This window comes from Salarias fasciatus, chromosome 15 (assembly GCF_902148845.1).
Source record: "Salarias fasciatus chromosome 15, fSalaFa1.1, whole genome shotgun sequence".
In the NCBI taxonomy this organism is placed as follows: domain Eukaryota; kingdom Metazoa; phylum Chordata; class Actinopteri; order Blenniiformes; family Blenniidae; genus Salarias; species Salarias fasciatus.
Window position 1 is genome coordinate 7051172 of NC_043759.1, and position 6961 is coordinate 7058132.

The window sequence follows — 6961 nt, forward strand, 5'->3', positions numbered from 1 at the left end:
AATATTATAAGTTTGCAATATTTTTTAATATGAAAATTTGTGGTCACTAACACATGTTGCCTGAAAAAGAAGATTTAGAAACTTCTCCAGATATAATTAAAAAAAATTCCTTTTTTTTAAGGTCCTAAATATGCACTTCTCATCATAATAATGTTTCGATGGTATAAATTGATAAAATCTTGAAAGATCTTTGACATAAAATATATTTAAACCATCCATAAGCTAGCGAAACAAGACTAGATCAAGTTAAATCAATTTAACAAATCGTATCTACCGCTTTCAAAGCAAGGATGAGAACCTACGGTGGCCACGAAATTTGCCCCCCCCACCCCCCAGAAAATCTTACAATTGAATTTGAGATAGAATAAGAATATAAATGCTGAGAAAGAAAACAGATAAGAAAGAGCAGAGATGTTTGAGGGATTTAATGCCATCTAGTGGTGGAGTTCCACATTACAACCAATCAATTGATGTTAACTTCTAAACCAAGAGGAGAAACTTGCAAAAAGTTTAAGTTTTAGTCCAATTAAGTGGGAATAAATTGGCCAGCAAGTAAAAAAGAAATCAGTGGAGAAGAAAGTAAAAAGGTATAACTCAAATGTCTCCTTTGAACATCGAATATATGAGACGTTTGTAACATCCAGTGTTGAATTATCATTCTTATTTTCCACTTTCCTGAGGCCCAGCTTACACAAAAACATTTGAATTGAAAATATTTTGTTTTTGTAAAAGATGTCTGTTAACGCTATCATGGCAGACATGCTGAAAATGATGTAGTTTTCATGTTCAGACACTAGTGGGTGAAGAAAACGTTCAAGTTTTTATAAAGAAACCACACACAGATGTAGAGAAAACAAGGAACAATGTAAATATTGATTTAAAGTTAATCTGTTTTGTTTAAGACTGAATACTTCTGTATGTAAGAAAAAGATGTAGGCCTATGCTCTTTTTCTATACGGAAATCTTATTTGTGCAAAAACTGATCCTCAAAGCAAGGCTGCTTATGTTTACTTTATTGACCTTTGGTATCCTATATTCATGTAATTTTATTTATATAAAACTTTTTGTAAAATGTATGCAAAGTTTTGTCCTCATTTTATTGAATATAATTATAATGCGACACTGCCACTCAAAGTTGATTTATTTGTGTGTTCATGAAACCAAAGAACTAAAGAAGATTTCATTAAAACTAGAAACATTTTACTTTTAGATGCTTAACATAGCTGTAGTATTTCCACACTAGTTTTTAATGGTTGGATCATCCCACATGTTGCTGTAAAAAGTGTGTTGTCACTGATATTTCTCAGTCTGGTTTAAGTTTCTGGCCTCTTTGAGGCAGTATTGAGCCGACTCACCTTGTGTCAGGCCCTTCAGTCACTTGTTGATGTCCTTATTGATGAGTTGACCTCACTCACAGCATCACAGAGTCCTCTCCTCCTAAATCCAACCTTCCCCGCTGAGGCTGTTCCGCCTGAGCTGCGCGGCGTGTCGAGGCTTCTTCCTCCTCTCGGAGCGGCGAGGATAAACAGACTCTTCCCCCTTTCTGTCGGTGCGGCTCCTCTTCGGCCTGTTCGCTCATCGGGAGTGAGACTCTGCTCTATATTTAACCCGTGTTCTCAGTCTGAGTGCAGCGGCTCAACTAACTGCCTGGCTGACTGACTGAGGCTTTTCCAAACCCCCCAACAGCTGAAGTATCAGCAGGCTGACCACTCCTCCTCCTCCTCCTCCTCCTCCTCCTCCTCCTCTCTCTCTTCCTCCTCCTTCTCTTCCTCTATACAGTAACTTCAGATTCTTCAGATAAGATTTGGTTTCGCTCAGTTTAGCAGGCCACTTCCTGTCATTTATAACGCTTCAGATTTTTTTTTAGCTTCAACTTGAGACTTAAAGAACTTCCGTTGAGTTGAAGAGCTTCACAGCGACGCTCACCTTCTGTCCTGCTTCCTGAGCTGTTAGCATTAGCACTGGCATCGCCCAACACCGTTGTCTCTTTCTGCTGTTGTGTTGTTAGCGTCATCCCAGGCTGTTGTCTGAACATGATATCAGTTGACACGGCAACGGCAAAGACACTGAAAACGATGTAGTTGACATGCAATAACTATTTACCACGACAGCAGTGCGCACGCGCAGTAAAAGCATTTCTGCCGTTAACAAAGAGACGAGGATCCTCAGTGTTTCCCAATAGGTCCTACCTGGACAGTTGTTTTCAAAAAGCTGTGTTTGCAGTGGCCCCGAGCACCGTTGTGGTGTAAACGGACATCCAGAACAAAATAAGACCGACCGCTGTAAACATGGAACATGATAGCATTAGCATTAATTAGCGTGCGGAGACAGTGCTGAGAATCAGTCATGAGACAAATTAGCCACACAGTGCTAACGTGCCACAGCTGTGTGCACATTATCAATCAATCCATTGATTTAACAAACTTTAATACACTTTTCATACAACAAAAAAAAACAGCATGAAGTGCTCTACATGTTTAACAAAAGAACTCGTTTCATCTCCTACAGAGATAAATCCTCAGTGTTATCCTGATCAAGCTGCACAAAGTTCTCTGTCATGCAGACTGATGTGTAAGATTCAGTTGAAAAGATCAGAAACTGACCCGTGTCATTGGAAGGAATGTTCATATACAGCAGCGTATCATCTGCATAACGGGGGATGTTGATGCCACGGCCCTGTGGTCACACTGCTGACACGCAACATTTAAACAGAATGCAAAATTATAAAGAGAAAAGTTGCACATCCTCACATCCATATGTTCTACCAGCTGTGCTGGGAAGGAGAAATTCCCAGCTGAGTGTATGTGAAGGTCACCAGTCAATCCCAGGGCTTTAAATGTAATCAAATACTTATTTTTTGTAGCACTGATTATATTATAAACACTATTACAACATATGGACATTGATAGTTCAATGTTTTCAAGCATTTTCATGATATTGTTGGATTTTAAAAAAAAGACTTACTTCAACACAAAACATTTGAAGTTATAAGAGCACAACAAATCTTTATAATTGAACCGACAAATGTAAAATTGCTTTAACATAAATACTGAGCAGCTGTTCGTGATTAAGTCTTCACATTATTTCTTCATTCAAACAAATGCAGGAGAACAGTGTTGCACATGCAGCAGTTAAGTGATATCATTAATCATGTTGAGGTTTATTCTAGTCATTAACCGGCTTGTAAATGTTTGTTTTTTAGTGTCAGTGTGGGTTTGGCTCAGATTAGTAGAAACGAGCCGCTCACTTATTTCTTCTTTATTCATTGCTGTGAGTTTGGACGCGCTCCCCGAACTGTCTCAGCAGTTTTTCCCGAGGCTGGACCGGGGGAGTCTTTTCAAACACGTTGTGATTTATTCACGTCTGTAAATACAGGAACATTTGTTCCCGATTGGGGGGGCGGGGGGGAGAAATCTCAGCTGCGCACCCGAAACAAAGTGTGACAGCCAGCTTCAGCAGACACAACACAGCCGAGTTCGAAGCCTCGTTTAATCGCGGTGTGTTGTTAAACGATGGCAGGACCGCCATTCTCTACACTGGTGCATGTGCAGTATTTAACACCTGAAGCTAATGTTTTACATTTGCATTATCTCAACTTGTACATTTTGGATTTGCTCAATAATCAAATTTTGAGTACAAGCATTAGCATGACCACTGATCACACCATTATCATTACCCAAGGCCACTGGCTGTTGCTGTCCTGTTGGTTGTTAGAATAAACATCAGCGCCTTTCCTGGGTTGGTTTGAGCTCAGTTTTGGTTTTGAGGTGTATAAAACCGATAAGGAATTCAGCAGATGGCAGATGCCTGGACACAACCTTGTTTATCTTCGCGACCGATCTCAGAGCTGTCTGACAGGAAACTATTGAATTAAACTGTAGCTTTCATACTAAATAGAAGGACATGAAGAGTTGGTGGAAATCCAAGCTTGTGGATAACCTTGTACAGTCCTCTACCTTGGATCTGTTTTTTCCATCATCAAGATAACGTTAAGGTTATCTGTGGGTTTTCTTTTTTTTTTTTTTTTTAATGTAATTAAATTTAATGCTGAATCAAGATTCCAGGTGTTTACATGGTCATTTTAGAGCAGAATTAACTTTTATTGGGATTTAAAGAGGAATTAAAAGTCCTGTGCAGACGCACCCAATGAGATTTCAACTCTAGAGCAGACCTGGAAAAACTGTCCACTGCCTTCTTCCACAGCGGCTTCATGTTTCAGCTCAGATCAGACAGGAGGTTTCAGCGGCCAGTAAAGGAAGAAGTGTCACCATCTTGACCCAACTAGTACAATGATAACTTGCCACATTCGTATGGAAATATTTCATCACGATAGATCCTCCATCTGCTCACCAGATCCCTCGTCTACCTGATGGAGCCACTGGATGCAGATGTGTCCTGGATTATCTGTGGGTTTTCTGTACTGCGACACTGGTTCACTTCTTAACAGAGAAAATCACAATGGCAATTTACACTGAATAGCTAAACTTCTTTGAAGCACTTGATGGTCTGAATAAGAGATTGACTTGTATAAAAGCTCTACCTCAGTTCATATTGTCTGATAAATTATTATTGTATAATCTCTCAAAATCAGATGAACAGAGTTGCCAGTTTTCTCCCAGCATTTCTTCCTGGCTTTTTCTCTGACCGTGTTGCTTTTAAACTGGATGATGATTCCTCATATACTTGAAGAATCTGTTTTCTAATCCATCGTGACGTAAGCTGCTCTGAGGGCTTGCGATTGGTCAGACGCTGCAAACTCCCCCCCCCCCTTTTATGTGAACTGATCCTCATTAGAAAAGCCTGGGCTGAATTACCTGCTTTGGAAGTACCATTCATCGTGATTGGGAATGTCTGGGTAAATCAACCCAGAAAGCAGAGCAATATTACGGGCCTCTGATTTAGTCATGAAATCAAACTCCTGAATTATGTTTCCAAATGCCACATGTAGGCAAGTAATGCTTCAGCGTTAGAAGCAGTAGATTGACTTCAGTCACTCGCACTTTTGATCAACTTGGCCTCATCATTTCCTGTTGCTCAAGTCTTTCTCTTGACCCTGATCCCCAATTCATTTTCTGTCATTAGAGGCTTTTGCAAATATATTTCGTGATTCAACACAGTGATTCAAGCTTCTACACTTGAAATCATGTCAGTGCTTGAAAAATAAGCAAATCATGTCACGAAACAATATTGAAGCCAAGATGTCTTGCAAAACGTGTTTTGTGAGGGTCAAAACACACACACACACACACACACACGCACGCACGCACGCACGCACACACGCACACACACGCACACACACACACACGCACACACACACACACACACACACACACACACATCACTCCAATCCATCCAAGAAGTCAAAGACTTTCTGGACCATTCACACACATGTGGTTCTCACAAGTCCATTTTCTTTGGCGCAGACACACAACACAGGGGTTTTTTTTTTTTTTTTTTTTTTTTGCTCTAAATTACCCTCTTGTTATTTCATTTACGAGGATAAACTATTTTGCTGTGTCGATGGTTCCCAACACTGGCACCTCTGAGAGTTCATAAACTCCAATTTTTCTCCTTTCAGATGTGTCATCGTACTTTGATAAATATCCTACAGATGAAAGCCATTATGGCCATTATGAAGCCTTTTAATATCCACTCCCAGTCCTTCACCGTACACATCAGTAACAATAGTAGTAATAGCAGTAACAGTAATATTAATAATCACAGTCTGCACAGTTGAGTAGTGGGTGCTGCTCTCACACTGAGAACCATACAGACACATTTGATACAAAACGTCCTTCTGAACCGACTAAGAGCTGGAGAGGAGCCCCACTACCACAGACATGTGGCAACTATCGCAAGTGAAAAGCTTCTGAAGCAAACTGACACTGACATATCTGCTTTGTCACTCACAGGCACACCTAAGACAATCAAAAATAATGCTATTAATAATAGTTTTATTTGAAGCTGTCACACAGTGATTTTCTATTGGTAATGTCCCTGCAGGGGGCAGGTTGGTTACTACAATCATTTATTTCTGGTAAATTGTCAGTATGTCAGTTTCAGTGTCAGTACACCCAGAATCGAGATCATGACAGTGTATTTCTTTTCAGTTTAGGGAGAAACATCGCCATCTAGCTCTTATCAGGACAGTGGAAAATGTAAAGGAGGAACACACAGAGCACCGCTTGCATTTTTTTTAAAATATGTATAAGTAATAGCATCCTTTGGGATGTTAGAATGTATTTATAGAGATAAGGAGAGTGTGTTTTATTTATTTATTTTTACATTGAGAGACATTTTTACAATATCTTTAATATTTCAGTCCTCATCTATGCTGTTTTTCATTTTAGTAATTCTCTGACAAGAAATAGGTCATATGTATAAAAATATATACAGAACTGGGGTGAAGGGTTAAATTAAGCTCCAAAACTCCAGCTCTTGTGAAGATCTGTGCAGCTTTTCAGGGTTATCAAAACCACCAAATGTAACTTTACAACTTCCTTAAATAATTTTCAGGATAAAACTTACTGAAACTGTTCCACAGAAGGTTCCCGCAGTCTTTAACTTTAGTTCCAAATGAAAAAAACAAATTATGACTTAAGAGGCGTTTGTGTATTTGAAAAACCACAAGATTTCATTATGTTTCAATAAGATAAGTTTAAGCTTCAGAATATCAGGAAAAACTGAAAAACTACAGTATCAAAATTCAAGATCTTAGGATGCTCTCATCTTGGGCTTACTTGACCCATACGGTCTTTGTTTTTCTTTGTTGCCTTGTTCTTGGGATGTCCTGGTCTTGATCTTGACTAGGATTTGGTCACTTGAAGTCTATTTCTTTTCTTGGTGTTGGGATGTTTTGGTCTTGATCTTGACTTAGCCTCAGTCCCTTAAAGTCTTGATGTTGTCTTGCTCCTGGGATGCTATGGTTTTCATGTCTCGGGTCATCGAAGTCTTCATCTTG

The 6961-nt window shown here is 39.4% G+C and overlaps 1 protein-coding gene across 2 annotated transcripts in view; it reads right to left on the minus strand.

Annotated features, from left to right (window-relative positions):
• filip1b (filamin A interacting protein 1b) overlaps positions 1-1642 on the minus strand; it is a 32670-nt gene extending 31028 nt beyond the window's left edge. For both annotated transcript variants that reach the window (XM_030110456.1, XM_030110455.1), the window contains exon 1: positions 1356-1642. The gene's annotated coding sequence lies outside the window, so the exon portion shown is untranslated. The remainder of the gene's footprint in view (positions 1-1355) is intronic.
• Positions 1643-6961: the final 5319 nt, after the last annotated feature.